Raw genomic sequence first — 9,300 nt, forward strand, 5'->3', positions numbered from 1 at the left:
TTCTTAAGCCCCCCCCCCTTAATAATTTGGTGTTGTTCTATTAAAAAAAAAAAAAAAAAAAAAAAAATTTTTAATGCTGATATCCCAACCTCCAACCCCGAATGGCAAAAAAGTAAGCAGAGCAAAGGGCGGTTACTTTGAAGATAGTCTAATATTATACATATTTTTAATTATTTCACCTTTTTTTGCTAAGTACATAATTCCACACATGTTAATTCATAGTTCTATTACCTTCAATGAGAATTTACAATGTAAATTGCCATGAAAATAAAGAAAACACATGAATGAGAACGAGTGTCTAAACTCCTGGCCTGTACTGTATATGTATGTACTATATGTATGTATGTACTGTATGTATGTATGTATGTATAATGTTTAGTTATTTGTGTGTGTGTGTGGGTGTGTGTGTTTGTGTGTAAGGCAAATTAGTCTGACGTAGATATTGCTTAAATTCAAGTAATTAGTAGTATTTTCAGGGTTTGAAATTACAGCCATTTTTTGTTACATGTATGGCAAAAATGTTATCTGTGCAACGTTCAAATATTTGGGAACAAACAATTACTGTGTTGTGAGCGAAAGCCATGGCATCTATGTATCTATCCATGTATCTACAGTATCTGTGTGTCCGTCTGTCTGTCTGTTTGTCTGTCGATAATATATAAATTATCAGTCTTTGTTAGCTGTGAAGTTTTATGCTTGTATGCTACATTCACCTACATCCTGTGCAACTCCTGGGGGCTAAGCACCCCCCCCCCCCCCCCCCCCCCGTTTTTAAAACCTAGTGAAGCCCCTGACTTGTTATAAAAACTTTTTTTATTTTTTTTTATTTTTTTAAATATATAATGTGTAAGTTTAGAACCATTTTTGCAATGGTGAAAAAAAAATCTAACAACTTAGCTTTCTTTTTTCATGAATTTTAAGATGTGCTTCACCAATGCAGCATTAGCATAGATGTCTCTCAATTATTTTATGAACCAGACATACCAAACCGCGCTATTTCCATATAAATAAAAAAAAAGAAGAAGAAAAAAGTTTATAAAAGACCTTTTTGTTTTCACTATTTCCTGTACTCCATTTAACGATTTGCCCATTTCAATTGAATCAATGCCAATATGTCCACCCACCCAGTGTTCTGGGGTTCATCAAACGTTTTTCACCCAAAAACTGCCTGCGTAGAACACACGCCCACCCATATACACTCCCCAATACACACTTGCATGCAGACGGACTGACAGGCAGGCCATTCCTCTGAGCACAGCTAAGTGCCAAGTGCGGGAAAGCCCAGTGGCCTGCATTCGAGTGGCATCCTGGTGAGGGAGCAGGAAGCATGCCGCTGTTTCGTAGGCTGCTGGCCTTTTTGTCATCTTTTCCAAGGTAACCAGAGACTGCAGGAGATTAGCCCAGTGGAAAATACTTGCAGAGATAATAATGGGGGAAAAAAACAACAAAGAAACAAAATCTATGAGTCAAGTGGTTACCTTGTGATTGCCATTTTTAAACAGATTGGAGGCTGATGTTGAAATCAGTGCTCTGGCTTTAATGCCACTATTTACTGCATTCAGGACTCTACTTGTTCCTGAGATTTTTACCTTGAATTTTTACATTCAACATCATCAAATTGTATGGATGATGCAAATTACAGTTGGTCGCTAAGTGGCGGCACTGAGTAGTCTCTGCACTGTAGCTTTCACTGAAGGAAGAAAGCTCACAATGACAACGTACGTGAAAATGTGCTTACTACAGGGTTCTCAATTCATAAAAATGTTTTAGAGCGTCTATGGAAATGCAACTCATTTGGATATTTTGACCAGTCTTTCAAAAATTGGATGGAGCCAATAACGTTATGGAAGAAAAGGCCTGGGACTACTGTTACTTCTAATGTTTATCTGGCGCTATGTGTAAGTTAAATAGGCAATACTGTACCTAAATATGTGATTGGCATATGATATTTGACCTTGTTCTTAACTTTTTTCAAGGAACAAACACTGGAAAAATCATATGTCATAAATCATAGACATTCAATAAAGACAAATTTTTTTTTCATTAAAAAAAAAACAAAAAAAACATTTTAAACGTGTGATAGTGCCCTATGTTATAACCAGGCCTATGTTTCTGTTGTTCCTCGCAATCCATATAAGAAATTGGGTTAATATTCGTAAGGTGTGCCTATGCCTAAAAACAAAATAATTGCACTCGATGGTGGTCGTCTTGCAAGTTGGCTTTAAAAGGCAGCCTAATTAAAAGGTATATACTGTATATGCTATACACTACGCGCAAGAAGGGAGACCGAGAGTTAGTGAGCATCAGGACCACCATCGAAAACGAAACATCCAAGCTTCAGGAATACATCATGAAGATGGCCCCAAGAGATGAAGCACTTACTGAATGTCTCAGGCACTGTAAACTGGAAAAGGAGGCGTTGGAACAACCATCATGGGATGAAAAACCTCTGCATGGGATCTACCACCGACAGAAAACTGAAGTGGCAGATCTGAACAAGTCCTACCAATGGTTAGAGAGGGTTGGACAAAAAGAAAGCACAGAGGCACAAATCATGGCAGCACAGGAGCAGTCCTTGAGCACCAGAGCAATAGATGCCCAGATATGACACACCAGGCAGGATCCCAGGTGCAGGCTGTTCAAAGAGGCCCCTGAAACAATCCAACACATAAAAGCAGGGTGTAAGATACTGGCAGGAAAAGAATACACAGAACACCACAACCAAGTAGCCGGTATAGTGCACGGCAGCGGTGCCCAAGTCCATTCCTCGAGAGCCCCTATCCAACTAGTTTTCCATGTCTCCCTCCATTAACACAGGTGAATCAAATAATCAGTATTGTAATCAGGTTCCTGTGGAGCTTGCTGATCATTTGATTAAGGTATGTTGGAGGAGGGAGACATGGAAAACAAGCTGGATAAGGGCTCTCGAGGAACGGACTTGGTCACCCCTGGTTTACAGAAACATTTGTGCTAGGGTTGTCAAACCAATTCTACAAAGGGCCAAGAGGGTCCTGGATTCCATTTCAACCAAGACAGCGCAAACAGATTAACCAATGAATTTTCTGCTGAAACAAGCAGCACCTGACTGCAATCAACTGGTTACACTTGTAGGAGATCAGATTGGTGAAAAGATGACCTCTTCATTGGTTGGAACGAAATCCAGGACTCTCTTGGCTCTTTGTGGAATTGGTTTGACACCCATGAGCTCTGCAGAGTATGGACTGGAGACCTCTATATCGCAATGGGGAACACTTCACAAGGTGTTGGAAAATGAGAGGGCTAGGATCCTGTGGGACCTCCGGATACAGACTGATAAGATGGCCGTGGCCAACCAACTGGACATCGTGATCATGGGTTAGCTGCAGAGGACAGCCGTTGTGATCAATGTAGCCATCCCCAACTATGGCAATATCAGGAAAAAGGAGCACGAGAACCTAGAGAAATACCAAGGGGCTCTAAGAAGAGCTGGAGGGAGCCTGGAAGGTGAAAGCAACAATGGTGCCAGTGGTCAGAGGAGCACTGGGAGCCATGTCTCCCACACTGGTGAAGTGGCTCTAGCAGAAACCTGGAAAAACATCAGACAACTCAGTCTGAAAGAGCACAGTCCTAGGGACAGCAAAGATACTGCGCAGGACCCTCAAGAAGATGAACAGCCACCCACCCTACCAGGGGAGATGGGGGTAGGGTGAGACAAGAGTTTATATACCCAATGGAAAACCCATTGGCAGTGTATCAAATACTTGTTCTCCCCACTGTAAGTATACAGTATAATGTATGTTGTATAAATGAAAGAGCGTGTCGAGCTTGTCATTTAAAAGATTTAGCCAGTTAAAGATGTGCAATAATATGTACAGTACATAATATAAAATCACTGTCATACTGTCACTTCTCTTTTCTTTTTTCTGGCCAGCAGGTCAGGAAACTTCATTTTAGCACAGTGATTTTTAACGTCTTACCTGTTCCAACTGGAAAAAAAACAACAACAAAAAAGGTATTTGCTTGGCCTTTTGGGGGTGATCAAATGTAAAATATGAGGGTGATTTCCATCAGACTGAGAAGGTTGACTTTTGACCATATGGGGTCTTATCCACAGTTGATGTAAAGTTCTACAAAAAGAATGTTTTGTGTTTTCACAGCATTGGGGGATTTTCTGGTTGCCTGTGGGGAGCACTTAAGGCTTCACATTGAAGAGAATTATCCCATATTTACGTGTTCGTATAAAGGCATGTAGCCAACCTGCATTTCCTCCCTATTTTAAGAGACACATTTTAGTTTTACCCTGGATATTTCACGATAGTGTTCGAGAGGTAGTCAGGGGTGAGACCCTGTGGAATAAAGTGTACACACAGTAGCTGCACAGTGAGGCCATATTTACATTGGATCTTTGCCACTGAGCTTTTGGGCCAGTGAGTAAGAACTTGTTTTGATTGGTAAACATGAAGCACAACTACATGCATTCAACCTCACATAAAATGAACATAGAAACATGAAAGCAGGTTGCTTCCATTTGATGTTGACATTCCTTGACTCCCCAAGTGTATAAAGTACATCCTTGTAATGTAGCTGGAAACATGTTTGAGAGCAAGCACGGGGAGACCATGCGAACTCCACTCAGGAGGACCTCTTGATTCGGAGGTCTCCATGCTAACTAACAATTACCCATTTCGCTCTGTTTGCCTAATTCCACTAAAACAACTTGCAAATGTTTTTCGACTTACTGTGCACTGTCTTTAGATACAATTTTTTGAACGGAATTTTTCAGTTTTCACGCCTCACAGTTATGACCTCAAGAGTACCATAATTCCTAGCTCCAGCCTTTTTGTGTAGACCAGAGGTCTTTAGTAATGCATTACATGTACTCCGTTACATTTACTTGACTAACTTTTTGAGAAAAATGTACTTTTAGAAGTAGTTTTACTAAGCTGTACTTTTTACTTTTACTAGAAGTAGTTTTACTAAGCTGTACTTTATACTTGTACTTGAGTAGATTTGTAAAGAAAAAATGCTACTCTTACTCCGCTATTTTGGGCTGCACAAAAGTCGTTACATTTTTCCTCGTTATTCTACGTATTGTTTTTTTGTTTTTTTTTTGTCAGTGATGCCAAGAGTAGCTCTACCAATTTCATCAATGAGATGTCACAGCAATAATCACATGACTCCATTATACCAATCAGAGGCAAGCTTGCTGTTATATAATCACGCCAGCCTGTTCATTCACATGGCGTCTGTAAAGCACTGTAAAAAATGAAGTATTTGATATAGAGCGCCGCCCTCAACATGACTCGAAAACGCAGATTTAAACCTCTCTCCCAGTTTTTATTTGGCACCGATTGACCACGGAAAACTGGAAATATGATTCATTAATTTCATAATGGGAACAATGAAGGAACTATTCACTATTCAAACTAGGAAGAACTATTTTCTCCACTAGAGGGCACACATGCTCTTTGGAAGAATAATGCTTAATTTCTGTCACCGGAATTCAATGATTTTTTTTGGGGGGTGTATTTTTCTGGCTTAATGTGGTTATGTATGTTATGTAAGTATGTACAGTATCATAACAACAACAGTTCATATAGATAACTTTGTGCTGAGAAAAAAAATACATTTTTTATTAATAAATAAATAACTAAATAAATAAATAAAACGAAAATGTAAGCAGTTACTCAAAATTTTACTCATTACTTGATAATGTTTTTTAACTAAGTACTTTTTTACTTGTACTTGAGTACACTTTTTGGATGACCACTTATACTTTTACTTGAGTAATATTATTTTGAAGTAACGCTACTCTTACTTGAGTAAAAGTTTTGGCTCGTCTGCCCACCTCTGATGAAGACTTCATGTTCTATGTGTGCCTGCATGGGTTATCTTTTGGTTTCCTCCCACATCCAAAACATGCATGCTAGTTTGATTAAACACCCTAAATGCTCCATCAGACTGATTGGGAAAGTCATATTTTTTTCTTATCTATGTGTGACCTGCAATTGACAGGCAGCCAGTTCAGGGTATACCTTACCTCCTTCCCTTAGTTAGCTGGGAGAGGCTCCAGTACCGTTCAAGAGGATAAACTGCAAGCTTGGTCACAGAACAATTCGTAAGTCAAGGTTGCACTATATAAGTGAGGCTTTTTCAAGCGCTGTTTCACTCCAGACATGTCTGTCTTCATAAGGACCGTAGAGTTTCCCCTAAATCATATTCAGAAACCTCACAAGAGAAAACAAGGTGACCACATCAGCTGCCGTGGAAGTCCAGGGTTCCCTCTGTTGTTATTTCTTCTCTCAAGGCCGCATATGAGTCACTGCTTTGACTGGCAATACTTCCAACACCAAGCACAAGCTCTGTAGAACACTCATCGCACTTTTTCATGGCTGTGTCGCCGTTGCCTTAAGCTTCCCTACACCTTCCTGAGCACTGTGTTCACATGTCAGTCACCCAAAGTCAATTTCTGAGGCCTTTGTTGTTGTGGTTTTTCTTGTTGTTTTCTATACCATTTGTCCATTGTAATTTCCATCTGAGATGCCCAGGCACTCTGACTATAAACTTTTCTTAAAAAATAAAATTTGAGTTGGACCTTAAGGTGGCGGAGAGGGGAAAATGACAAGGTCAAGACTGGTTGTTCTCTGCTTGCATAACAATAGAGCTCCGGCCCAAATTCCCTGACAAACTTTCTCACTATTCATCTTGATTCCTAGACTTTGTAGGCTAATAGGAAAATGTGCAGCAGTACCTTGAATTACTTGAATAATTGAAGCTCCGTTAAAACAAGTGCTGAGGATATCACACCACATAAAAGACCTGTGCGGTCCATAAGGCGAGTTAGGCAAATGCTAGGGGCATCGCAGTATCCAAAAGGGCATCAAGAAAAATGTTCAAATAATAGTTGATGATAGCAATATTAAGAAAAAATATACAAGACAATAAAACAAAAGAACATATACTATACATATTACTACATATAGCTGTACCGTATTGGCCCGAATATAAGACGCCTTTTTTTTTGCATTGAAATAAAAAGTGGGGATCGTCTTATATTCGCGATCTAGACATTATACCCATTTATGACGCTAGATGGCGCCAGATATCATTGAAGCGATGTTCTGTCATGACAGATCTCAGCTACTCTCAAGTTTAACCAGTTTGCATTATTTTATTGCGATGTTTTTCCTTATTCAGATTTGTTTCAAGACTACAGTTACAGTTAGACTTCACTTTGATGGTTAATGCAGTTATTGCAATTTTGTTGTTTTATCACAATAGATTGGTGTATTTACATTTAAAAAACCAGAAGCCATTTATTTACAAATGTGATTGCACTTTAGTTCACATATTTAAATGTTCAGATATTAAGATTTGAATGAGGCAAAATAACATGCTTTTTCTCTCAAATATATTGTTATAATCATTTGTTTCAGATGTACTTGTTTTACGAAATTTCCGGGTTCGCAGCGAGTCAGTAACAGGCACACTTTTGCAAATAATACAATGTTTAATATAGAAAAAGGAAGAAAACAAGAACAATGACGCCAGCGCTAGATTGCTTCTAAAATCCCCGCGCTACTGTTAAAGCACACAAGAACAGTCAAAACTCTTACCGATTGATAATCGGGCAGAAAGCCTACGCTCAGTAGAGTTGCAGAGGAAAACAGGCGTAGTTGACTCTTGGGTCTCCAGAAAGGCTAAAACAATGTTCAGCGTCTTGCAGCTACAAAAACTCCTACCTAGAGGAAAATGTCCTCGGCTTATATAGGGATGCATGACGTCAGGAATGAGGTCAGAGATGTCAGTCCCTTATGACGAGCTACTCTCCCCTTGTTACGAGATGTCCGTCCCTTATCTCAAAAGGACGCGCTACTCGCCCCTTGTTACACATGTCTTTGTACTAACGCATCACAGATACGTCAAAGTGGCGAGGAAGCAAAGTCATACATCACAGAGGCGCCAAAGTGGCAAAGCTCTAATACGGTTCGGTCACTAAGGGAACTAAGAGAAACAATGCAATAATGCTAATTCAATCCGGGGCATATATTCCGGGTATATTTATCCCATCAGTACTGTAATTATTTTCTGTATAAAAATTAATTTGGTTTGTGGACTGTGATGTCCCAATCAGAAAAACAGCCTTCGGTCACAATTCTCTCTCTGTAAAGGCGAGTAAAATCTGGAACAGTTTACCACTCACCATCAGGGAGTGTCCAATGATACGAACCTTCAAAACTCAGGTCAAGCAGTGGTTGAAAGTCAACCAGTCCTGCAATCACTGACTTTTAAGTTCTTAGTAATCTATTATACTGTACTGTTTTATTGTAATCTTATGTTCGTTGTCTTTTTGTTTCTTTGTATTACCTGCCTAGGCACTGCGGATGTATATTTTCATTTGTTTTTTTGCTACAATCTGGCATATTTACATCTTTTAGATGTTCATCAATGTGCACTGTCCCTATTTAATAAAATAAATAAAGAAAGAAAGAAATAAATGAAAATAATCTCACTCACCCTCGCGCAGACCAGCGACCTACCTGAAGGTGTTACTTTTAGCCTCCGCAATTGAGCGACATTACGGTGACGACGTCATGAAAGACAAAAGCCTGCCAGGTCGTATTTTAGAAAGAAGAAAAAAGAAGAAGAGCAGAAATGTGAAAAAGAGGTTTGTTGTGGTGAAAAAAAACTTTTTTTAATTGCATAAACAGGTATACTTGCGCAATTGCAAGCTAGCGGTTATTTACAAAGAGTTTAGATGACATACTGCTAAAGCTAAATTATACTGTATCATTAGCCAGGCCTGTTGTTTCAGAAATATTTCAGTATTTAGCCAGCTGTGGATTAGTGTCAGTTAAATTTACTCCCTCTCCCATTTTAGGGAAAGTATGACAAAGTGTATGGGGGACTGAAATTGTGTCTTGCTGATTTTCATGTGATGTGAAGCACTTTTGCATTGTGTTAAATTGTGTTATTCATTATAAATCATTGAAATGGCAATATTGGATGGCCCTATGTAGTTGAAGTGCTTCATGAATTTATTTTATTTTTCAACCTCACCTGTCAAAGTTAGTGGCCGGATCTGAACACCTGATTGAGCCAGGTACAGTAGGGTGCTAATGTTAGGCACTCTAATGGTTGTGTCATGCTGGTTTAACAATCAACAGCTATTTGACTAATATATAGTAACATCCCACTTTCTTCTCTTTATAGATATTCTTCTGAAATATTTTCCTACCATCTCTGTACATCCCGGGCCATCTTTTACAGCCACCTTAATCATATCAGCACCAAGTCCAAGCCCGCCAAGTCCAGTACCTT

At 39.2% G+C, this 9,300-nt stretch overlaps 1 long non-coding RNA gene across 1 annotated transcript; it reads right to left on the reverse strand.

Moving 5' to 3' along the window:
• Positions 1 to 994: 994 nt before the first annotated feature.
• LOC130915402 (uncharacterized) lies at positions 995 to 7,700 on the reverse strand. Its single transcript, XR_009063087.1, has 3 exons — positions 7,596 to 7,700; positions 2,383 to 2,651; positions 995 to 1,413 (listed from the first exon to the last, which is right to left on the reverse strand). It is a non-coding gene; the product is annotated as an uncharacterized LOC130915402 (long non-coding RNA).
• Positions 7,701 to 9,300: the final 1,600 nt, after the last annotated feature.

Source organism: Corythoichthys intestinalis, chromosome 4, assembly GCF_030265065.1.
Source record: "Corythoichthys intestinalis isolate RoL2023-P3 chromosome 4, ASM3026506v1, whole genome shotgun sequence".
Lineage (NCBI taxonomy): Eukaryota > Metazoa > Chordata > Actinopteri > Syngnathiformes > Syngnathidae > Corythoichthys > Corythoichthys intestinalis.